The sequence below is a fragment of the Rhipicephalus microplus genome, chromosome X, assembly GCF_043290135.1.
Source record: "Rhipicephalus microplus isolate Deutch F79 chromosome X, USDA_Rmic, whole genome shotgun sequence".
In the NCBI taxonomy this organism is placed as follows: Eukaryota; Metazoa; Arthropoda; class Arachnida; order Ixodida; family Ixodidae; genus Rhipicephalus; species Rhipicephalus microplus.
Window position 1 is genome coordinate 156343591 of NC_134710.1, and position 26208 is coordinate 156369798.

Below are 26208 nucleotides of genomic sequence, written 5' to 3' on the forward strand. Positions count from 1 at the left end.
GATTTTGGGAGAAGACCAGACAGCTAAGTGTGTCAAACCCGAATAATTTGGGATGTATGTGCCATGTTTATTGACATTTCGAAATATACTTCCGACTCTCCTTTTTTGAGTATTGGTAAAGGGGGTCTTATGTTGCAATACGTTTAGTATTAGAAATTAAATCGCACACCGTATAAAATGCACTTCTGTGGTGCTTTGCCAAAACGGAGGCACCCAAATTTAGAACAGTTTATTTGGTTAAACTTAAACCTAGCTTCGCAAATGGAATAGCTAGAAGTCTTTTCCTAATTACTGCGTAGTTACGACATGAGGCAAAATGAAGTTCAATTGTTTCCAATAATTAGCAAAACGGTCAAAGAGGGGAGAGTGTCAGACAAGCTCTGTGTAAATAAAAATTTCATGAGGGAACACGGCACAGGAATCTGCAGATAATAACTTCAAATTTTTTCGACGAACTCCAGAAACATTTCCATGGGAATTTGAGACGACTGAAAGGCAAAAACTACCCTCGTTTTTTTGATTCAATAGAATGAATGTTTTCTTCTTCCCTATAGGATATTTCTGTGCCAAACTTGGCTTTCCTACTGCCTCAAGGATTTGAGACAAAGCTAGCTTTCTGCCCCTCAGCTGGTTATGCACTGCCCTCATGATCGGCCCCTTTCAACCAAGCGAAGATGATATAAGACGCCGCCAGGTTACGTGACATTGCGATACGTCACAGACATTTATGATATATGACGTCATATGATGACGTTTTCACGTAATTATGATTTCTTGCATCACTCGTGTTCACGCCACCGACGTGAGCAGACGCCGCCGGCAATCCTGTTTCGCTTGTAATGAGACATATAAAGCAATCGCCTTAATGCACTTTACGGCTGTAGCTCCGTGAAATTGCAGCTACCACTGGTGTTCGGGGGAGCGTGCTCTCAGTAATCAGGCAGAACAATCGGTCTCCTATTAAATATTCGTACTATGCATACGCTCTTATATGTAGCCGTCATTTACAACCCCAGTATTTCATAGATTATGAGTAGTGGTGGCTGTAAAGGGTCGGGAGTTTGATGATGGCATCCCACCGCTGCCACCAGTTGTAAAGGGCTCGAGGTCAATGGCAGGTACGGCGGGTCCTCTTCAGGGGAGCTGGCTTCCCGCTGTCGTCCGCAACGCCGATCTTCGCCAGTTAGGGGACGCGTTAAGAGAGATAGAACAAAGGGTTATTTACATGATAGATGAAAGATAGAAACTGTAAAGAAATACAGAAGATTCCGCTATGTACAGAGGTTCAGTCCGTGATTCAGCACATGATTCAGTGATTATTAACAAAATGTCTTCGGCTTTTATAGCCCGGCGCCTCCTTAAGCGAAGGTCCGAAGAAGGCGGTGACCACTCTTGCCACAAATCAAGTGACGAATTCTCAGTCGTCCACTCACCAGAAAGGGTGCAGATATTGCACAAGTTGGCTGAGCGAAAAGGTCTAAAGGTAGCACGAGCGCACCACACAATGACACACCCGGCCCATGCCTTGAAGACACCGAAGGGCGAGGAGGTAGAGTCCGGAGAGGGAAAGTTGAGCTCCTCCGGAGAGATGGCCGATGACACGAACGTCAGCACCGGTCTATGGCTGCTTTCAGCTACAAGCTTCCAGAACTCTCTTGAAATGGCAGTCCTAAACGCGCGATACCTGGCAACGGCTTCTTCGACGTCCTCCCATGCTTACGGACTGACGGTGCTTTTGTGACGATCTCGCGTCGGTGACGACAGCCGAATTGAGAGGTTGACTCCAAGAGAACTTCCACAGTGGCGCCGTCCCACGCTGTTCGAATCCGTTCAACAAAAGGGTTGTCTTGCGAAGCTTTTGTTGTGACCCGATCACTACCTGGAGCATCTACAGGACAGCGTCTTACAGACTGGGCGCCGACGGGGTTGAAAGCATCCTAACAGACTGGTTTACGAACAATGGCGTCTGCCCAGACAAATTGCCGGGCAAACCTAACACGGCTGAAGACTACCCGTCAAGAAAGTTTGGCAACATCGCAATTGGAAACACTAATTGGGGGCGCGCTGCATCTGAACAGTCAACAAATGAGTATATTAGTAGCAACGCTGCCTCACGATCGCTGCCGTGTGCTACGCTAAAATTACGCCCCGAAGCTGAATAGTACCCCATGGGCATGAAACAGCCATTTGGCCTCTACTCAGTTCGCTACCGAATTAAGACGCCAGAGGGAAGCAGAAATAAACAGAGTGTAGCAGCCGGATATTCGAGGCTACAACAATCCATCCACGAATACACAGATAAGCATAAGCAACTGACCACAGGCCGAAATTTTCAGGCCTATCACCTTGTCTCAAGTTGAGAGTCGGCATTAGACTTCAAACTTTAGCAGCGCCTGTTCAAAACACAGGCAACGATCGCAGAAATCATGCCGCATATGGAGCTGTTCTTGTCTATTTCACGATGATTTCATTGTTTAAGCTCTCAAATGGTGAAATCACGTGCCATAGTTCCGCATTTTCTGACACTTGCTTTTTCTCGGTGGCAACACGTCAGGCTTTGCGAAGGGAACGGATACTGAACTATATTCCTGGAAGCAGTCTAGTGATATTCTGCGCTATTTAGTGCATGAAGTCCAGGCTTGCACATAATCTGCTACTCCACTAGAGAGTAGCAAGCATCGGGGAACGTTAGGCACCCAAGCCATTATTAGTAGCTCCTGGCAAAGGCTTCTTGCAAAAATTGACTTTCAGTTGTTTAAAAACGCAACGCTCAGTCTAGGGAACGTCACGGTGACAACCCGATCTTCCGCGGATTACTTCCATGAGCAATATGGTATCGGCCTAACTAGCAGACGACGCGCAAGCGCCTCATTCAAGTATTCGCAAACGACTCAAGCCTTTGAAATGAGCTGACTGCCCAGAACAACAAGTGCTTCTCGACTCTCGTTTCCAACTTTTCATTAGACCTTAAACAAAGCGATTACAGCCGAAAACCGAGCTCTATAGCAGCTCTGAATGCAGCCGCGGCATTCGTTTGCGCGAGAGACGACGCGGCGGCATCTCTACTCCAGTTGCGGTGCTTGGCGGCAAAACGCCGCACTAGCATCGACGGCCACTTCCCATTGAAAGCAGGTTCTTCGCCCGGGCACTGAAAAAATGGAAAAGGTGCTGCCTGGATATATCCCGAGTGAACCACGGACGCTAACATAGCGCTTAAATATATTTGCATAGATTGTCCGCATTCGCAAAGCAGCAGATGCATCATTGTGAAACTTCACGGATAGCAATCAAAGTATTGTCGCCTCAATGGCATTCTATGCAGTACATATGACACGACTGTGACATAGATAGGTGAAATATGAAAACCGGTAATTGTTTACTGGGTGTAATAAGGGCTGATAATGAGCGGGTTGAGAGCTTGGTCAACGTTCCAAACGTTCTTCATACCAAATGGTAGCACGTGACATTTTGAAAGGCACAAAGCCTTATCTACGCTCAGGAACGATGAGTCTTAAAACCTCTACTCTTCAATGACGTATTTTGTCCCTCTTCTAAAGTTCCTCAGCCCATTCTCTGTGCCACAAATTCATCTGCAGCAATATTGATAACCGTTGTTCGGCCACCTCGTTGAAATCAGATTGAAAAAAAACAACTCACAGGTTTCCTTGTAAAAGACAAACAGTAGGTCATAATGTATCATTGTATCATCATTATGTGAGGTAACGAAGTATACCCACTGCGAGTCTCTGTATTTGCGCCTTGTCTTGATGAGGAGGGCTGTGGTTAACCCCCAAAGATTGGCGGGCATGCTTTAAACTATGCCAACGCCTTATGCAATTCAGATGGTGTGAATCCTGGGGCGGTTCCACGCTTTTATCAAACAACATTACACCTGCTGACCATGGCTTAAATTCAGGTGGGAGGAGGAGCTCCTCTCAGTTGGTCATCTCCAGCACAACAGCCCCTATATATTCGGCAAGCGCCAGAGCTTTTCTTGGCTTGTGCGGGAAATTAGGAACTTTACAATATTAATAATAATGATTTTTCGACGAATGTTCAATCGACGTGGGGCGACTGAAACAGGAAAGCATGCATCAACTACAGCTGCATGCATTTCTTCGAGACACCACACCCGATGGGTCATGGTCCTGCTCGATCTGCTCCACTAAGCTTCTTGGCATGTTATAGTGTTTCACATGGCACTTGAGCATTAAGCTACACGTTCATGAATTAGTGAGAATTCACCTTGGTCCACTTTACCAGTCAATGTTCGTTCGTTCAAACGGGCATAACGAGTTCGGTGCATGACCAGAGACGCATGTAGTCTGATGTAATACCAGAAACTCATGCTTACAGTTAAACCTGAAATTCGGGCTAGTTAAGTTCAACCTAAGTAAAGTGTCATCTACTCTAAGTTCGAAAATGGTGCCGAGTGGCCGCACTCCGCGGTGCACGTCACATCACGCTGCAGTGAGTGACCCGAGCTTGCGCGCAACGATTGTGCGGCGCGCTAAATCGCTATTGGCACGCTGATCTTTAGGCATGCTTCACAGCAAAGCAGCACGGTGAACCAGCGAGTCACAAAAGATCAGACTAGAGTAACCTAGAATATATTCAAGGTCAATCTAGTCAGGCAATGCCGGTGCGCCTGCGCCGATAAGCTTCGATGCAGGGTGGCATCTTGTGCGCTGGCGCCCCGCGGACTGCGGACACGTGGTGTGGAGTTCGTACCAAGAATGGACGACACTGTATATAATATAGCGGAACCAAACAATAACAGAGAAATATGGGCACAAGACCATCCCTAGACTTCAACCGCAATTTTACACTGGACACGTGACACAAAAAATGAAAAACAACAACAAATAAAATGATAGTAACGTCACCATTCTGCGGGTAATGTGAGCTACGCGTCGTGCATGCACCCTTCCAAGAGGCCAATTGAGGGCACACTTACACAGGTATCTCCCTCCCTGTCTATATACATGGCCTCAGGGATCTCACGTTGGATCTGGTCATGATACCATCGCAACACCCGAGTTGCAACAAATGCTGGGGCGCACCCACACCGCTCCCAATGATCGGCCAAATGGCCCCTCACGGCAAGCGATGAAACCACTGCTGGGATGTTTAGCTTTTTTGGTAAGCAGCTGTAAAATAAAGCATAGGGTTGTCGTGCCTGAGGTTCTCCGCGCAACAAGTAAATTAATTGTATGGTTGCGACTTGGTTATTTCAGTCGAGCTCGCAAAACTCTAGCCATCGTCATATCTTGAGTTATTTTAATAATGATGATATGCATGGTTTAACGTCCAAATACCACAGCAATGTTCTTATTTGTATACGTATATAATGTTGCAGATACAATAAATCCAAAGAAGCTGAATAAATTGATTGATTGAATAAATAATATTACTGATTAGATATACAACCAATAAGTCTCATTATATAGTCCCTGAGAGCCGCGCATACCTTCGCATTAGAGAACCCAGAAATGCGGGCTTCAAAAGAGAAAATGACAGGCACAGATAAATCCAATTGCGATGCCGCGTAAAGGTATTTCCATAAAAGTTTTTTGTACTGTTGTAGGCCGCCTGCGGGTCAAAAAGAAGTTATCTATAGTTTCGAATTCTCCACAGGACGCGCACAGTGGCGAAGGTGCCTTTGAAAACATTTACGCCATGTTACCTTGTTTTTTTCTAGTTTTTAATGACATTTTTTTCGCATATAAAATACATGCCAATGTGTTTGAAAAATGCCGTAGGGTGTAAACTCAGCGTGATTGTTGGAAGGTGTCTGAAACTGCACCTAATATCGCACTATGAGAAATGCGTCACAGATCAGCGATTTCGTAGAGGCCGCTCCGTGATCGCAAGACGCTGAATGTCCTCGCACTGGCGCACGTGCGGCGCACACGTGGCGAGGTTAGCGGTGGCCACTCAAGTCTCAATCGTGCGCCGACACGCAAGTAGCGCCAAAGCATAGATTACAATACGAACCATGATTATAAGAGGGCCTCGCGCGATGTGAGCGCGAGTATTAGGTCTGTATTTTGAACGATTTCGCGATACCACAGTTAGCCAACAGTTTTTCACACCCGCGTGAACTATATACTTTCCGTCATCACCAGTAAAACACAATGCTGGTTATGTTCGACAATGCCAAACATCTGAACGAGCAAGATGCGAGATTGCTTAGCATGACATTCCATGGAATTATGTACGCAGTGCAAGCACTTGCTGACGTACAGGTTGCGTAAAACCTTTCCGGGCCACGGCGCCATAATGGGATAGTATATAGCCGGGGAACATTTGACGGATCCTGTATATATGTGTTATCGTATTCCGTCTTGCTCTGCCACGGCTTACAAAAGTATTTAAATTGACCTGCACCATCATCTTAGAATCGCTGTCCCAACAATCACATGTGAAGAAGGGGTATATTTAGTACTCAAAAGCCTGGCAAAAAATTTTACACAATAACACAGAAGCGTGAACTATGACGACTGCCACTGGGGCGACCAAACGATTGCACACAAACACTACCAAGCTGCCATTCGCCTTCTCTTTAATAATGAACATACGAGTATTTATAGCGCTAAAAATTCTAAACGGGGGGACGATGTCCACTAACACCAATAAACGGCACACCTCGCAAACAGGATAGGCGCCGCAGGACAACGTCAAGTTGCACTTCTTGCCAAGAAGCTTATCGAGCTGGGCGAACAAGTCCTGCTCTGCCAGCTCAAACACCTGCTCGAACAAAGCGATCCCTGAGTGCGTTTGCACCAAAAGCAGCTGCAGATGCATTTGAGCACAACGCCGCAGTCAAGGTTCCCGGGACAGTTCTCACGCTGAGTTAGGAACCGAAAATGCACCCGCAGCATCCAGAGCTTCTTCCGACTCCGGAAAACCAGCCAACTTTTCCCAATCTTCAGACGAGTCCGCAACGCAGCTCCGAGCACTCCGGAAGTCGAGCAAATGTAGGTCCTTCCAAACATTCCTTTCATCTGCTTTATCCTGCTCGTACAATAAATCAGTGCGTAAACGTAGAAAACGCACACGTGCCTTCTCCTTGAACTGATGTTTCAGTGAACTGTTGTTTCGGCCCCCAGCAGAAACATTCATCGCAATGACCGTGGACCCGATGGAGGAGCTCAAGCGCCGAACCACCCCGTGGTGCACCTCGAGGTAGTCAGCGACGACCGCGCAAGTCTGACCCAGGAATCGAAACCTCTCGTTTCGCTAATACAGTTCTTTCATCGTGACGCAGACAACTCCGGGGCGCTCCTCTAAGATAGGCATGGTGGAGGATTTGATGGCACCGCCCGCTGCCCCAGAGAAGTAGAAACCAACAAGAAGCGTCGTAAACATCCCCTTTGTGGTGCGCTAGAAGACGTATGCTTGCAGAAGCGTCGTCAGCATCTCCTTTGTGGTCCGCTCGATGGCGTACGCATTGCCCTTAACTTTGTCAAGGGCCTTGAGGAACATGAAGTTCTGATCCTGCTTGGGCACTACGAGACTTCGGGAAAAAAGCTGTCGGTGGAAGTGGCCATACTCGGTCTTGTCCATGGAGTCGAACAGGAGGAACCAGTTGTCGAGGAGGCGAACAATTTTGCCGATGTATGTTCCGTGGCTGTTCAGGCTGAAGATGCCCCCAGGCGAACCATCTCTCGCAAAGACCGGCAACCCGATGGAGGAGAGCAAGCGCCGGACCACCCCGTGGTGCACCTCGAGGTAATCAGCCACGACCGTGCAAATGAGACCCATGGATCGATACCTGTCGACACGCTGGTGCAGTTCCTTCATCGTGACGCAGACCACTTCAGGGCGCTCCTCCAAGACAGGCATGGAGGGGGCTTTGATGGCGCCGGCCGCTGCCCCGAAGATGCTGAAACATTCAAACAGCGTTTTCTTCGTGGTGCATTCGACGGCGCGAGCATTACCTTTTTCCTCTAGGGCCTGGATGAACACCAAGCTCGGTCTTGAGGAATCACCAGGCTTGCTGCCCAAGGATGCAGAATGGCTCCGTCTCCACCTGGGGTCGAAGACTAGGCGCTGGTCATCCTCCCTGGGAACAGCACACATGGTTCCAGCCACACGCCCGTCCATCAGGCGCACGCGCATTGCCTGTCAACCATCTGAAACCAGGCACAGTCGTTCGTGGCTTGCTGGTAGAAGACGCAGCCCCTTTGGATCACCTGGTTCAGGTAGTCGTCGATGACACAAGGTTGTGACACACATCTGCTGAACTTACAGAAGCAGCCGTCTTTTTTTGGACCAGCTGGACAGACAGCAGTAGTAGAAACGAGCGTTCGATCCAAGACTGTTTGCTCTTCGGCTTCTTCTTCGCGAGCTCTTGGCACGTTCGCACCTGAGGCACTGGCCAAAGGTTATGAAGACGATGACTATGAACATTTATTCCCCGCCTAGCGCCTTCTAAGATGGATAGATTGTTGTTACCGTTTACAGCGTCAACTGTTGAGAGCTGCCAAACGCTTCACTGCATTGGTCCTTCTAGATTCACCACTTGTCTGATAGTCTTTGTCCGCCAAGCGCAATTATGAATAAATCTGCACAGATAAACGACTGGAGGTCACAAGAGTAAACGTGGAATTCTATCCTGCATCGACATCAGCGGGTAGCTTAATCTGTGTCTGACCTAAAATTTCGACGCCTAAATAGAATAATTGATTCGCACTAGTAACTTGGTGTCACATAACTATCCTGGATATATCCCAAGTGACCCACGCATGCTAACAGAGTTCTTAAATATAATTGCATAGATTGTCCGCGTTCGCAAATTAGCAGATGCATCATTGTGAAAGTTCGCGGATAGCAATCAAAGTAACGCTGTCTCATATGAATTCTATGCAAAACATATGATACGACTGTGACATAGCTAGGTGAAATATCAGAACGCGTAATTGTTTCTTGGGTGTAATAATGGCTGATATTAAGCGGTTGGAGAGCCTGGTTACCGCTACAAACGGTCTTCATAATAAATGGTGGCACCCGACATTTTGAAAGGCATAAAGACATATCTACGCTGGGGAACGATGAGTCTTAATACCTCTACTCTTCAATGATGTAATTTTGCCCTTTTTCTAAAGATCTTTGGCATCATTCTCTGTGCCATAGATTCATCTGCAGCAATATCGATAACCGTTGTCCAGCCACCTCGTTGAAAAAAGATAAAAAAAAACAACTTACAGGTTTTCTTGACGACTCAAAGACAAAAGCCAACCACGAAGTCATAGTGCATCATTGTAACATCACTATGCGAGGTAACGAAGTATACCCATTGCGAGTCTCTGTATTTGCGCCCTGTCTTGATGAGGGGGGCTGCGGTTGAGCCCCAAAGATTGGCGGGCATGCTTTAAACTATGCCCACGCGTTATGCAATTCAGATGGTGGGAATCATGGGGTGGTTCCACGCTTTTATCGAACATTACACTTGCTGACCCGGGCCTAAATTCAGGTTGGAGGAGGAGCTTCTCTCAGTTGGTCATCTCCAGCAGAACAGCCCCTATATATTCGGCAAGCGCTTGAGTTTTTCTTGGCTTGTGCGGGAAAATGGGAACTTTCCAATATCAATATTATTGATTTTTTGACGACTGTTCGATCGACATAAGGCGACCGAAACAGGAAAGCAGGTATCATCTACAGCTGCATGCCTTTCCTCGAGACACCACACCCGACGGGTCACGGTCCTGCTCGATCTGCTCCGCTAAGCTTCTCGGCATATCATAGTGTTTGGCATGGCACTTGAGCGTTAAGCTACACATTCAGGATTTGGTGAGAATTCACCTTGGTCCACTTTACCAGTCCATTTTCGTTCGTTCAAACGGGCATTACGAGTTCGGTGCATGCCCAGAGACGCACGTGGTCTGATGTAATACCAGAAACTCGTGCTTACAGTTAAACTTGAAAGTTGGGCTAGTTGGTTTCTACTTAAGTAAAGTGTCGTCCACTATAGTCATGCTTCTCTCTGCCTAAAATAAATTAGAAACTGTTTTTATGCCTAGAAGTTTCAAGTCTTACATATAAAATAAAATAGTCAAAGAAAAGGCTTAGTTGGCGTTTCGATTGCCGCTGCCGGTGGGACGCTGTCACTGTTTCAACGGTGGAGGCAACTGAAGGACCGGACGGGAAGCTCGCAAGATGCCACGGGCTTGCTGTCGCTTCTCAAGCGCACCCACCGACAGAGCTAGTTGCCGGCGCTGCCCTACTGAGTTTGCCCGCCGCGCCAGTCGAGTACGAGCGACGTAAAACCCTAGGGGTGCCACAGCCACCATTGCACGTTAGTTCTGGCGCTTAAGTTTGGGCATTGTTGTATGGTCTGTGACTGGCAGTGGTTCGACTCCACTCTGCCTGCACCAAGAAAAGACCTAGGATTAGTGAAGAAAGCCACGTTAAAAGTGCCCTGAAACACTTTTTTGAGTAATCATCAAATTAATACACTGGAAAGGAGTATTGCCTCACAAATTCAATGCAAAAACATTTAAGAATCCGTCCAGTACGAGCGGAGTTACAAAGATTTGTCACACGCTGTAAACGCATTTTCCTTTGTCCCTTCCCGACGCTGAAAGCTAAGCAGGGAGGGATGGGAGGGGCAAACAAAAAACGTCACGCGCGCCACGTGATCTTGAACACTTTCTTCTTTTTTTTCTTCGAGTACGCGACCTTCCAGTGCGATCGCGCGCGCACGCGTGAACAAGTGACGGCCGCTCGAGGCGAACTGTGTAACAACCGAGTGCGCCATGTTCAAATCAGCCTATGGCTAATAAGTGGGCAATCTACGTGTGATTTTTGAGCATCTTTCGTCATTTGTCGAGGGAAGAGATAGCAATTTTCAGCTGACTTTATTGTGAACTTCAGGCCACGTGCTGCGCTACAACATCTGGCTTGCGTGTTTTCGGGAGGTTCTACTACAGATCGGCAGCGTTTTCTGACCATGCTCAAAAGTGTTTCAGGGCCCCTTTAAGACCCCAAGAACAACCAGCTTCACTGTTTCTCAAGCTTTACACGGCTAGTGTAAACGCCTTTTTTTCCTTTTCTTTAAAAATAAATCTCCTATTCGAGGGAAGCATTTCATAGACCACTGCACCGGGACATATACGCTATCAGCAGGAGCTGCGCAGACGGCGTCTTTTTTCTGAAAATCACCAGCGGTGATCTGGGTGAATGCAACGTGCCAGTTAAGAAGAGCTTTAAACAAAGCTCAGCATGACGCTACGAAAAAAAAACAATGAAAGGAGCCACAATCACCTTCGAGCTTGATGTGATGTGAAGAATTGCTTCATTAAAAAGCTTACCAAAAATACTGGGAATATTTTTCACACATGTAACGTTTCTCAAAATTTTTGGTATGCGTAAAACGAGGATAACGCAGTGGTCGTCATATAAAATAGTTCAATGCTTTAAAGTAGCTCTATTTCTTCCTCGTGGGCGACGTATACCGATTCTATTGGACGATTATTTTCTCATTCATTAAGGGAACGTGGCTTTCGAGTTCCAATTAACTAAGCGAAGATCTCAGTGCACTGTCGTTCCTCGCGATTGGTTGGGATGACAAGAATCTTGGCGTGAAACACTTTTGCAGAGAACGGTCCTGTACTGGTGCTGAAGTGAAAATGAGCGAACTGCTCTTTTAGGGAAAGTTCTGAGGTCAGTGATTGATTGATATGTGGGGTTTAACGTCCCAAAACCACCATATGATTATGAGAGACGCCGTAGTGGAGGGCACCGGAAATTTCGAGTTCTGAGGTCACTGACAAGCACCTAATATGTTAGGTGCTAATGGTAGTCTGCTGTATAAAACTACGGCTAACAGAGACATTAACGATCACGACTTTTAAAATGACCTCGTTGCGGTTTTGCGGGAAGTAAAAAGTCGAAATGTCCGGCGGTAAGTTATCACATTCTGTTTCACCAACACTTCATGAACTGTTTTAGGGGCCGGCGCACAATCTTATACAGTCAAAACATTAGACGAGGTTACACATTTAGAAGGTACTGCCTCTGAAATCTTTCAAGATTTTTGACTATAGACTTATTCCAAGATATGTTTGGAAATATGATTGGCAGATTGGAGGAAAAACATAAACGATCTACACAAAACAAAATGCTTTCCATCAAAGCTATCATCAAAAATGTACAGTACGTAAGTAAACGGGGCAGCAGGTGGGCTGCTTAGCATATGGGATTAGGGAGCGTTCTGTCTCTTTTGTTACGGTCTCTTGTATAACGCATGTTCTTGTCACAGACGTTGCGTGCTTTACACGTGTCAATCTTTTTTCTCCTAAAATGGTGCAGGTTCATGGGGACACAAGAATAAAATTATTCGATACCTCCACAGGATAACGGCCATTCGGATTACGTAATGTCGGGACAAAGGACTTGCAGAGCGTTTTCTTGAAAACGTAGTCAAGACCCGAACGTTGTCTCATGAGAAACCTTCGAAAAAATTTTGACAAGTGCTGAACTTGTCTTCAGTTATAAATGTACGTCTAACGCTGCGACGACAGATATGGCCTGCTGATACATTGCAATACTCTAGTGGATTCAGTGCGACAGCCACGCATACCGCCATAAAGGCGGAAGCAGCCAAGTATGCAATTCGCTTACTGAAAGGACCATTGTAATGCGCAGTTTATCGCCAACGTTTATTGCTTTTTTTGGTAGATGAATTGTTCATTTTGGAAAACCTCGTTTCCCGGACGTACTGTTTTCGGAGATCTGCAAAAAATGTGCATACTACATAACGTTATTTTTTACCAAAACATTTCCTCTTTAGCGTGTGCATACAAACCCGGTGATGTTAGGTAGAACTCGCATCAGAGCTTCTTCTCTTTATATGGTACTCCTATTTTATTGGGCAGATCTCATGGTCACCCTTGCACACATGAGTACACTTACACAGACTTATGCGGACACGCTCCTGTGCTGTGGTTTAGCATATATATACTGGACTTCGCAATAGCTGCCAGTAGAGACACTCATGTACACTTGCGTTCATTTGTGCGTGCAGAATTAGCAATTTTCTGTTCCCTTGATTGTATTCTGATCGAAATTATATGGACAATCTCAGTGGGTTTTTGTCGTCACCGTCATGTCCTGTATATGTATGTATATGTACATAAAAGCCACAAATAAAAACATTGGCACGTAGCTGCTTGTTTCGCTGCAAATGTCGTTGCAAGACGATAACATTGCGTGTGGAGAGAGTGAAAAAAACGTTTATTTGATGTTATGCGCAAGCAAGTCGGTAAATTTTATTCAGGAAGCACTGCTTTAGAGAGTCACGATGCGTACAGCGAAGGCGAACGACCGGATCGAGGCACGTTAGACACGAGCGCTATCTGGCAGTAATTTTCGAAAACGAAGGAAGGCGTGCGCGCCCACGCAGAAAGATGCGCACCTGTCTCGGAGGCGATAAGGTGTAGAACGCAAAGTGACGGGCAGGTGCCACCACTGTTTCGTGTTAGCAAAGCGCTGAAAACACTTGCCTTCTCGAGCATCGCGTTGCACTGTCAGCACAGCGTGATTAACGCTATGGTCCTTAGAAGTACTTGTGTGCCTCCTCTGGTATAAAGACACACATACAAAATATTGACGTGCGGTTATGGTGCCTTATATATGCACAATAATTGTTTTTAATTGACAATCGCACAAGTATGAACGCTGAAACTTGAGCCATATTGGTGGGCGCTGCGGATGGGGTTGGCCGTTTGGGGTATCGCTTGGTGCCGTTTGGGGTATCGTTACGGCGGACAAACTGACAAATGTACAGACAGAAAGACAGACAGACAGACCAAAATTTTTGCGTCGAAATACCCCGAGAAAGGCTATCGTCTTTAAAATAATTTAGAGGAAAACATTTTGGAGGCGCGTGACCGGGGATTCGAACGTGCAACTCCTCGCTGTATAGCACCCATGCCTTACACAAGTACCGCTACGCGTCATTCGTTTTCGAAGACACCCCACAGCTTTAGCTACATGCGCCGGTGACAGCTGGAAGGACGCAGGCTTCCGGCCGTTCCTAATGACAGGCTTTGTACAAAATAGAGCTGTTGCGTAAGCTAAAGCTGTCTTCCAACGGCAGAATATAAGCGCACGCGGCGTTGGGTAAACCACACGAAACATCACACGCGGCGATATGGAAGTTGCGCTTGACGCGGGCCATGTTGCACGTATAGCTCTAGCTGCGTTTGCGTCGTATCGCTACGTTTGTGTTTGCGTCTTCCTGCCGACCTACGCTTGCTTTTGATTTTTATGTTGTAGCACTGCGCCACTTGTGGCCAGTCAGCCAGAGAAAAAGAGCGCCCTGTGACTTCGGGTGGCGCGAGCTCGTGGCAATCTTTTGTGGCTTTCGTAGACATTCCACAGGAGGGAGAAACGAGATGACTGAATCAGAATCTCAGTATATATTTTGCACTGTGACCGGCACCGATGCCGGCAGAGAATGCGAGACGTGGCTTCACGTTCCACAGCAAAGCACTGTCTTTATTTCCTTACATCACGTGCTTACCAGATTTGGTCAGCACCCAAAGGAGGGCGCTACATTGTCTTAGGACAATGCAAGCGCAAACACCCGAGATTGGCCTGCGTTCTGCGCCCACGCCCTGGCGAATCGCAGATTTCTTGGGTCGCTTAGCTCCTTGGGTCCCCAGTTCTAACACTCTCTATGTGTTTCGCCGGAGTTGGGATGTGCGGCTCTGACTTGTACTTTGATAGATATGTCATGGTCACCCGCGCATTTATTGTGAAACTGGCTTTTTTAGTTCTTGGTTGAGTAGTGAATGCATGATAATAACATAGCCAACTCTAACGAAATCTACAATTTGTCATTCCTACAGGTCTAAAAAAAAAGCCACGTAAAATTAACACTAAAAACACAACACCAACACGAGGTGGGTTTAGCGCCTACCAGAACATTTATTTCGCACTAAATTTCACAAATGGAGAAAGAAACTAACAAAACTTGCTATTCTGCAGTTTTCCGTCTTTTAATGCCTTTCGTGCTTATTGATTATTGTATTTTTCCGTGTTCTTTAGGTCCACAGCAGGACGTTGGCCTCTCCCAGTGACATCCAATTCAACTTTTCTTGCGCAAGCTTGGTTCCGTTTTATGCTTGCGGACTTCTCAACTTGGGCACTTAATATAACAATCTATCCTCCTCGGCTACGTTCCCCCCTCTCTTCCAATCCACAGGGCCACTTTCATTGACGATCAGATATTCGTATTTGGCATTCTTCAACCCCTGTTTGTTCTCTAAGCCACGCTGATCTCTAGCTGTCTTTTAATGACAAACCCATCATTTTTGTTTCCATCGCACGTCTCGAGGTTATTAACAGCCTTTTACGGTTTTTGTGTTACCTCCAAGTTTCCGCCTGATATGTTAGCACTGGCAGTGCACTATATTTGTACACTTGTCGCTTTAGGGAATGACAGGAATTGCCTGTCAATATTTGAAAATGTCTGCCATAAGTTCACCAGCCCACTCTTATGCCTCGGTAACTTTCCTTCTTTGGCCGCTCTCCCGCTGGGCATATCGCCTATTGTCCTTCTAAACTCATTGGTATTAGGTGAGGAAATTCAACGTCTCTTTGAAGTTTGAATTCAGCCTGGGATGGAAAAATTAGTTGCGAGCTGTACAGTTCAGAGTATAAGTACTCTGTTCCCTTCAATGTGTCGTTGAAATTCCTCATAATATTACCTAGTTTACCTCATAATGCACGCATTTGGTCTTTATAAACAGTTTCCTTTAAGCAACTTTGATGCTGCCATTGTTCTTTACTGCGCCCTCTACCTATTTCACATTGTAGCTTGTTAAGCCACTGAATTTCTTCTTGTGGATCAACTTTGTTAGCTCAGCTAATTACATTTTATATTTTAGTGTTGTCACTTTCATGTGTTAATGTTACTTTAGTAAGTCCGTCACTGTTTCGGAGAGTCTGCTTACTTTCTGCCTGGGTGCGCTACCCCCAACTTCCTTTGCTGCATTTACTGTACGTCGGTGTTTTCTTCTACACCATCACATTTGTTCTCGAGGGCAATAATGGATTCCAATGCTTTTATCTAGGTTAGCCTGTTTGCCCGTCGTTAATTTTGCTTTTCTTCTTCGCAGCATAGCACCGTGTTCAGCCTGACTAATGTGTGATCACCACATTTCACCTTGCCTATTACTTTTATGTCCTACAGTATGCCTGAGTGGGCACCAGATAATAGCAAATTTTCTTTCTTTCTTTCTTTCTTTTTTTCTTTCTTATTATTATTTATTGATTTATTTCCTTCTTTCTACTAAATCCTCCTCTATGATCTTACGAGCTGCTCATGCCGCCGCTCACCGTGTCATCATATGTGCCCTTGCTTATAACATAGAGAAACCAGAATTAAAGATAGGACTTGTAGAAAAAATACTATAGGAGAAAGGTATGAGTGATAGGCAGAAATTACCGCAAAAGAAACCACTGATTGGCTTCCGAACATTTGGGTGAAGGGAAAAAAAGGAAAATAAACCCTAAGCTCTCATGATGCATCGACATCCTGAAGCATCGTATAAGGCTTTGAACTGTGTACATAAAGCTCTTTTTATCCAGAATTCAGCTTGCGCCATCTACCACACGTTCGTGGGGCTATGTCTACAATGAAGTTTATAACCTGTTGCTTGACCATATCTCCGTTTACTGAACTCAAAACGAAGGTTTTTCACTATCCCAAATACAATGCCCATGACCATAAAACGACTGACATAAAGCGAGGGAAGTCCTACAGCGCTCTCTTAAGGACACTACTAGTTGTGATGAGCACGGACTTAACTACATCGCATTCGTGCATTGTACTCGCGTATGGCAAACATAGGTGGGTTGTGGTAAAACGATATTTTTTGGCCTCGAAGATGGCAATAATTGTTTTCTTGAATTTTGATTTATTCCTCATAACCTAGTGCAAATATGTAGCACTCAAGAAACAGATAATGTTTCATTTATTTTTATTTTTTCAATAAAAACTAAAACTAGAGATGATACAATAGGCAGGCGTCTTACGAAATAAAAAAAGAGATTACGCAGTCTAAGTATGAAATGCTGTGTTGATGTGGAATATTAGGCTACACGTTAAACATTCTACGACATCGTCCATTGCACTCCTTGCAGGGGGACCTTAGGTCACTTTGGCACTAGAGTCAACCAACGATTCCAACCATGCTGATATGTTAAACCTACGAGGCAAAAAGCGGCAGTTCTTCGTAGTCATTCTTGTGGCACAGTTAAGTAAGATAGATGTACTTTCAGCCTTCTTATATGGTGAAAAACGAGTGCAGAAGCAGGCTGCTTCTCAGCAACGCAAGTACACGAGGTGCCTGGCCTGCGAAGCACTGCCGTAAGCTGGCTGTACGACTGAGCTCAGGTGATTCCATTTTCGGAACTGTGTAAAGAATCAGCATGACTGAACCACCCAACTGGCGCAAATAAAATGACATAATTAAGTGCCTCTGAGCAGACTACTGGCGGCGCTGAAGAGGAATAAGTGTGTTGCTCGATCTCTTTCTTGCAGCATTGTTGACACTGCGAGCGCTACGATGAGCTGAACTCGACGTCGGCCGATGCCCCCGAGTATGATTCGGTAAGAAAATTCTAGACATAGTGTGGATACACCGTAAGGATATTAGAATATTCGGCACACTGTGTGGAAGTGGTAGAAAAAAGGATTAGGAGGGGGAGGAGAGGAACTAGGTGAGTGGTTTGCCGTGTCCTTAAAAAATACGGGAAAGAAGTAGATGAAACAAACTACCAAGCGATGAAAAATTGGCGGCGATCCGCTTATGTAAACAAGAAGACATCGCTTGGAACGCTCATAGCGACAAAAGCATCACTCAAACACTATTTTGTAGATCTAAAAAACGGGTGGGCTGAAAATAAAAAAATGAAAAATAGTTCATTGCCAATAAAACAATATATATATATATATATATGTATATATATATATATATATATATATATATATATATATATACATATATATATATATATATATATATATATATATATATATATCAAAAAAGGTATTAGATTTTCGATTAACATAAGTGGAAACACCATTTAGGATTCGCTTCAATAATCACAGAGCCCATGCGAAATCAGCCCCAAGTCTACCTCAATCAAAACATCTCAATCTTTCCGACCATGCATTCAACAAACACTCTTAGAGACGGAATATAAATCAAACCGAGAACGTGAACAACGAGATGGTGGTGGTGGTGGTGGTGGTGGTGTTGCAGCAGGTGGGGTTAGCCTGGCCTGCATGGCCGGCAATTGTTCCGCCTGAGCATCTCCTGAATTTGGAAAATGTCACCACGTGTTAGACAGCCCAGTGTCTCGCAGGAAGACCAACAAAGTTCGTTGCACGTTCCTCCTAGTTGCCGCGGGTCCTTCAGGAAAGATGATGTCATGAACTGTCCGGTGCCTATGACAGCCTTTTCGCAAGGAGTGGATCATCGCTGCTCTTTGCGCATCAAACTGTGGGCAAAGCCAAATGAAATGTTCAATATCTCCGATGTCACCACAGAAGGCACAGAACGGGGAAGCGTATCTCCCAGTCTTGAATGACCAGGCCGGGGTGTATGCGGAGCCGGTTCTAATGCGGTACAACCGCGTTGCTTCTTCCCGAAAAAGTTCATGAATTACACATGCTTGGTGTGGAAACTTGTAGATCGCCTTGAAGTGATCGCGTATCACATCTTTGTTGTTCTGGTAAGTGTTGGGAGTTCTTACTTTTGGACACGATGTACGTGCTTCGCATGCAAGGGCATCAGCCTTTTCATTGCCCTGAATGCCAACATGTGATGGGATTCACTGGAACTTTATATTAAAACTCTTGCCATTTAGGTGTTTGATTAGTGCCAGAGATTGACTGGTGAACGTTTCTTGAGGTAGGCTACGATGCAGTCTTTGTAGCGCTGATTTGGCGTCCGTCAGCACTACAACATCTCGTGCAGAAAAGGATCGCAGTTTTCGCAGAGCCGCCGTAATTGCAGCGCTTTCTACCGTTGTGGACGAAACCACGCGATCCAGGCGGCCCGACCATGACACGCCCAGGCTGGGTATGCAGAAAGCCGCTGCGCAGCTATCCGTCTGTGTGCACACTGATCCGTCGGTGTACACTTGTAGGTGGCCGCGGTACATGGTGCTCAAGTGGTCCAGCGCAAGAAATTTTGCTTCCGCGGCTGGATTGGTGCGCTTCGCTGGTAGATTGGGTACGCTGAAGTTGCACGAAACATCCACAAAAGACCATGGCGGGTCCATAGGGCACCGTTTAGGAAGTTTCAAGCCTAAATATTGAAATGTGTTTAGTGCCGCGTTGAAATGTGAGCCAGTTCTTGCTCTTAGCCACCGGAGAAGCGCTGTGCCTGCGAAGGACTCGCCCAGTCTTGACAGCTGCGTCAATAAGGCCTGAGACGCCAAAAGGCGGAGCGGAAGAGACTCGGCTTCATTGGTGACCTACGTGTTTGAAGCCGCCTGAGGGACTCCCATCGCCAAGCGAAGACCCTTTCTGTGCACTGCCTCTAGGCGTTCGAACTGGCTTGGTGATGGTGATATCAGAGGCAGCTGATAAAGAATGCGGCTTGTTATAAGCGCATCATTCAATTTAAGCATGGACATAGGATTGTTGCCCCAACGGACCCCTGTCATGCGACGAAGAGCGTTGATCCTTTGCACTGATGCAGTGACTATACCATCAACCGCACGTCGCCATAATAGCTTGTTGTCGATGGTAATGCCAAGGAAACGAACACTTGTTGCACAACGAATTGAGTGGCCTCGAATATTCAGCGACAGACGTGTTGACTTCCGTGCGCTCCCGGGAAGAGCATGAAGGCCGACTTTTCCGCTGATAAAGATAGGCCAAGTGTCAACAAGTGACGCTCAATGATTGAAATAGCGCTCTGTGCTATCCGGGCCAAACGTTTGTGCTGGTACCCTGAGATCCAAATGCAGATGTCATCGGCGTAGATGGATATTTTAACTGCTTTCAGAGCTGAGTGCAGAGTGTCGGGAAGCCTGGCCATGGCAGCGTTAAAAAGCAAGGAAGATAGAACACTTCCTTGTGGGACGCCGAGGGAAACGCGTCTCTCTTCGCTCGTTGCATTTCCAAGCTTAACACGGACACAGCGGTCTCTGAGAAATTCATGTACAAACCGAAGAGCATTTCCCGACACACCCATGGCTTGGAGCCCGTTCACGATGCCTGCCTGAAGCACACAATCATATGCCTTGGCAACGTCCACGAAGACGGCGAGTGTCGAGAGTCCGCTGACGCGGTGGTGTTTGATATGGCTTAATAGGTCCAAAACACTGTCCTGGGCACTCAGTCGTGGGAGAAATCCGGTCATACACGGTGGACATCGTCTTCCTTGTTCAAGGTACCAAGTTAATCTTGTACATATTAATCTTTCCATCAACTTAGATACGCATGATGTAAGAGATACTGGTCGATATGACGCGAGGCCCGCAGGATCCTTTCCGGACTTTAGGACTGGCACCACCCATGCTGTCTTCCAAACAAAAGGGATCTCTCCCGTGCTCCAGACTTGAATAAATATGTCCAGAAGGGCCCTTTTTCGCTCATATGGTAGATTTGTCAGCATTTGATTGCTGATCAAATTGGGACCCATGGCACAGCGTCTTCTTAATTTGCTAAGTGCCATATCCAGCTCTAGGAAGGTGAATGGCGTATCCATCGTGTGAAAAAGCTGGGGTGACAGAGGAATCGCCGCTCCTGCCGATCCACCAGGTATGAAAACGTCTGCGAAATCCTCTGCAAGGGTTTGAAAATCTATCCCTTGTTTCAAAGCGAGTGCTTCGAATGGCCTGTGTGTTCGGATCTTCCCAGAAAGACTATTTATTAGTGCCCATATCTTTGTAAAGGGCGTAAACGTTGATAAACTCTCACAGAAAGCGGCCCATTGATTTCGTCTTAATTTTTTTTATGGCGACGAATCGCAGCGCTTATCCTGTTATATTCGGTTTTCGCAGACGGATTTCCTTTTGTTCTCATTATTTTCCGCTCCGCTCGTCTACGTGCTGCGCAGAGGTTCTTCACTTTCAAGTCAGGAGCAGGAAAATGGTCGGCCAGTTTCAGCAATGAAGTTGTTGATCGCTTGCTTTGCAACATATCTGCGAACAGATCACCAGTGGATTTGTCCAACACTTTTCTGTAGGTGTCCCAGCGTGTTACATTGCAGAATTGTCGACCAGCAGTTCGAAATCCCAGGATATTGGTGAAGATGGGGAAATGGTCGCTGCCCATCTTGTTTGGAGCCGTGGTCGATAATACCAGAAGGTCTGTGGAGTGAAGTACAAGGTCTATTGCACTCCATGAATCTGGTGGCCTGAAAAATGTAGGTTTACCATCGTTCGCCACACATAAGTCGGCAGCATCTGCAGCTGCTAGAAGTTCCTTGCCTCGAAAGTCTACACTCTTATCTCCCCAGAGTGGATGGTGCGCGTTAAAATCCCCACAGATTATTCGAGGAGCGGGACATCGAGTGCAGAGGTCCTTTAGGAAAGTCTCCATAGAGACCTTTTTTCGTGGGCTTATGTACACCGATACCACACTCAGTTTTCGGTTTCCCAGACACACTTGCACAGCAGCGACTTCCAGTGAGTTGGAACAGAGGTCTTGCACTGGTAAGGTGACGTGAGGTATTTCCCGCCTTATGTATATCATTGCGCTTCCATTTGCAAACGACGTTATGCTCGGGTTGCCGTGTCGGGTGTACCCTGGGAGCGTCCTTGCATTCGGTAGACCGGCTTCGGAGAGGGCTAGCATCGGTATTGGAATGTCGCGCAGGAAAAGGTTTAGTTCGCACAGGCGTTTTACAAGACCGGCGCAGTTCCATTGCATTATTAAGGGCACTTTTGAAGGACGAAATAGACCAGGTGGGCGAGACAGTGCCATTATTCTACTGTGTGTTTGTGGAAGCAGAGCAAAGTAACACTGACTCTATAGAGCCAGGACTGCTTCCAACATATCCTTCGTTGAACTCGCAGGCATCTTAGCGACGTGTGAACGTAGTGCTGTGAACAGAGCGCGAATAACGTGTTCGAGGTTTTCTTCCTGTTGGCTTCCAGATGGTACTTGAGATGGGCTCAGTGCATCAGCGTAGGTGCGCTTGGCGGACTCTTTCGTGATACATTTCTCACCAGCGTTGAGCACTTGCGTTGACTCAGTACCAGCTCTTGTCGGATTTAGGCGCGGAAAATTTCATGCGTACTCGTTATCCGAACCGCCATGTTTGGTGCGCCGGACGTCTTCTTTGTGAGCGATGGTTCGTTCACAGTCTTCGCGCCGAGGACAAACGTCTTATTTCTTCGCTGCGCAGCTGTTCGTGCTGGACATCGGCCGTAGCTAGCTGGGTGGTCGCCGCCACAGTTTGCATACACAAGTTTTTCTTTACTTGTACACGTCTTAAAGTCATGAGGCCCCCCACAGCGCTTACACCTTTGTTCCCCACGACAGTGCTTAGCAACATGTCCAAAACGCTGACATTTAAAACAGCGTGGTGGCGTCTCCACGTAGTCTACCAGCTCGCGTCTGGTGAAGCCAAGGTTGATCTTCTCTGGACGTTCTGAATTTGGGAGCGAATGTGAGAACTACAGAGTCAGTGCGCCTTGATTCCCATTCGGTGGATGAGGTTTGGACTCGTCGTATGATTCTTCTTGCGTGGTATACTCCCTGAGGTCTCAGGTAGCTTAACAACTCTTCGTCCGAGTACCATCTTGGGACCCCTTTTATAATGCAGGTATTTTTCATGTAGCTGTGTGGTACGCGGGCAGATATGGCAAGGCCGCAGATAGTGTATATTTATTTATTTATTTATTTAAAAATACCTTACAGGCCCTTGTTGCAGGGCATTGTGTAAGGGGGGTGTAAGGGGGGTGAGTGTCGCGACAAAACCGTAAAGAAACATCAAAGTTTGAAAGAACTCAACAAAAAATAACGCGTTATATGTCACTAAAGAGAGAATGTACAAAAAGTCATTTGAAGTTACACATCGGAACATTGCTGGTGGGAGGAGAACAAATATCCGCAATACACTTTCTAAAAAACACCTAGCACACACGTAGCCAAAAATATTTTAGAGCAGCGCGCAGAAAGCAATTTGTTCTTGTTTAAGAAATACAGGATAATAAAGGGCGATAAGAGAGTTTTTCCCGTGTGTATAAGAACATTATAAAGTAGGAAAATGCAGGTGGTCACAAAGTGTGAAAAATAAAAAAGAGCGCGTGCTCTTTACTGAACGAACACAAGGCCCTAAGCTGTAAGCGGAAGGAAATGGAAAAAACGAATGAATATAACTACACTGGAACGATACAGGACGTGCAACAAATACTTGTAAAAAGGAACCAATCGAAGTGTCTATGACTGAAAGAAAGAGTGAAGAAGTTGTCTGAATTTTTCGGGGTCTGATTGATATGCAATGTCATTCGAGAGATCATTCCACAAGCGGATGACGCGAGGAAGAGCCGATGAGTTAAAGGCGTCCGTTGACCCATATAATCGCGTGAAACTTAAGTTATTATGCAGCCTACGAGATGTAACGCAAGGTTTATCGAGTTGAAATGGGAATGGTCTGTTACTGTAAACATACTTATGGAAAAGGCATAGGGTAGAAATATCCCGCCGAGTACTCAACAGTTGAAGAGAAAGGCAATGTTTAATTTCCGTTATGGTGCTATGGTAGTCGTAACTTCGTGAGATAAATCGGGCTGCCCTATATTGAATAGCTTCAAGCATGTTGATTAAGTAATTTTGGTATGGGGACAAGATCGATGCGGCGAATTCAAGTTGTGGGCGAACGAAGGTCTGATAAGCTAGCTGCCGAACATGGGATGGACAGCTATGCAAGTTGCGGCGTAAGTAACCCAATGATTTTGAAGCTTTCGCACAAATGGTGTTGATATGGTGGGACCAAGACAGGTTTGGTGTGAAATGAATACCGAGGTACTTGTAGGTTGATGCGTACGACAGAGGGTAGTCATCAATTATGTACGAATGGCTAGAAATATGTGGCTTGCGTGTAAAACACATAATTTTGCACTTCTGCTTGTTTAGCGACATAAGCCATTTTTTGCACCAGTCATTAATCTTGTTGAGGTCATTTTGCAGTGTTAGGTGATCATCGGTACAGGTTATTGAGCGATATATAATGCAATCATCGGCGAAAATTCGCATGCGAGATGAGGTGCTGATTGGCAAATCGTTAATATAAATTAAGAACAGCAGGGGGCCGAGGACGCACCCCTGCGGTACACCTGGGGTTACGTGGGAAAGAGGGGATTGGATATTGTTTATTACCGTGAACTGCTGGCGGAGTGAAAGAAAGTTTCGAAGCCAAGATAAAGTGAGCGAATCTAAAGTGAGTGTTGGTCTCTAGAAGCATATTAGCTTGATGTTCTTTCTGTATATCCTAGAGCAGGGCTCCCTGTTCTGTGAAACGGCTCTTAACTGGGGCTCCACCGAGAATCGTTTCAATTTTCGAATATAGGTGAATAGGATTCACTTGCCTCAAGTTAGCTCCTTCGGATGTTGGAGCAATCAACACAGGAATGCCCACCGTCCTGTCTTTGCGATGTCGCACGAGGCGGAAACCACCCTCGTCCATGTCTTGATCTGTGAGGTTCGCCCCGTTGTGGTCCCCGACGACAGTTGATTCGTCCTCTGACTCAACGCTGTGTTGTCGCTTGCAGTCAGGTATGCTTGCGCAGACCAGCTGGTGCTTCTGACCTGGTGTCACACCTTGGGAGGTCAAGGCGGCGCTCTGCCTGATGCTTGTCTCGTTTCTTCTAGCTACCTTTCGACGCGGCGGGCTGCGCAGCACCCGTCGGTCGCCAATACGGTAGGTACCTTTTCGAGTCGTCCGAGGCCTTGAGCAGTGCTGAGCCGTAATATAAACAAAAATAAACGATAAAAGCAGACAGAGCTACTTAGCCAAGCAGCAACAACTTCGTCGTCGAACAACGAGAGTCATACCTTATCCACCGATTTAACACCCTCGATAGAAAAATAATTGAGAATCCGGGTACACTTGCAGCAATTAAAGCATTAAAACAATGACGGCACTAATGAAAATAATAACTGAGTTCACAGCACTGCAGCTGCGAAGGGCACTGCACAACTCAAAATATTTCCAAGTGTAACAACGCTTCCTAAGTACAGCTCTCTCTCTCTCTCTCTCTCTCTCTCTCTCTCTCTATATATATATATATATATATATATATATATATATATATATATATATATATATATATACATATACATATATATATATACATTTATTTATATATATATATATATATATATGAAGAGGGAGAGAGAAAAAGTGCGCTACAAAACAACTCCACACAAAGCGAATACTAAAACATGGGGGGTTGCAACGTTCAGCAGCAATTTAAGAACTGTTCACGTGGCTTTCAGAACTATAACACACGGTCGGTATCCCACACAATATGAAACGGAGCTGTATGATGAAGTCCGCACGGCTGCGCTCCATGCACACCCCATAGCAGGTGGCATTTCGGCTAATAACTCACGACATCTTACGGCGCAACCACTTAGAGCCTAAATGTTAGACACTTAAAACTTGATAGATATTAGCGCGTAGTCAATGTTAAAGATATGATTTGGCTATAGTAAACCAAAAGGGCGCTGTGAAAATGAAGTAAAATCTCGTTCCTACTAAATGAGAACAAATTGACGAGCGAATTGCATTCGACCGATATGAATGTGCGCTTGCCCTGCAGAAAATGGCTGGAGTAACAGAGGGAAGAAGTTGCGCATCCCGACGGAACTGTGAAAAAATAAAAAATAAAAAGTGCCCTAAGAGTTTCGGGTAATGCTTCATTTCAGCGCCATTGCAGAGAGAAAAAAAATTTAGAGAATCTCCCAGCACCTTTAAGGACCACTCACAATATCGTTTTAGTTATTAAGTGTTACCATGGATGTATCGCGGGAATGGGATGGTCGAACATTGGCGCCTGTGCTAGCGGCCCCTGGTGAATGCATCGATTGGTGGCGGCCGTAAAATTAAAATAAAAAAAAAACCAAGAACGAAATTCTCTGCCAATTCTTCCTAAAAATACTGTTGTTACTAGGAGCAACAGGCGAAGACGTACGTGACGTTTTTTGCAGAAAAATATTCCAAG

At 45.9% G+C, this 26208-nt stretch overlaps 1 protein-coding gene across 1 annotated transcript in view; it reads right to left on the reverse strand.

Moving 5' to 3' along the window:
* LOC142775123 (uncharacterized) overlaps positions 1 to 24710 on the reverse strand; it is a 789190-nt gene extending 764480 nt beyond the window's left edge. The window contains exon 1 of the mRNA XM_075876470.1: positions 24571 to 24710. The gene's annotated coding sequence lies outside the window, so the exon portion shown is untranslated. The remainder of the gene's footprint in view (positions 1 to 24570) is intronic.
* Positions 24711 to 26208: the final 1498 nt, after the last annotated feature.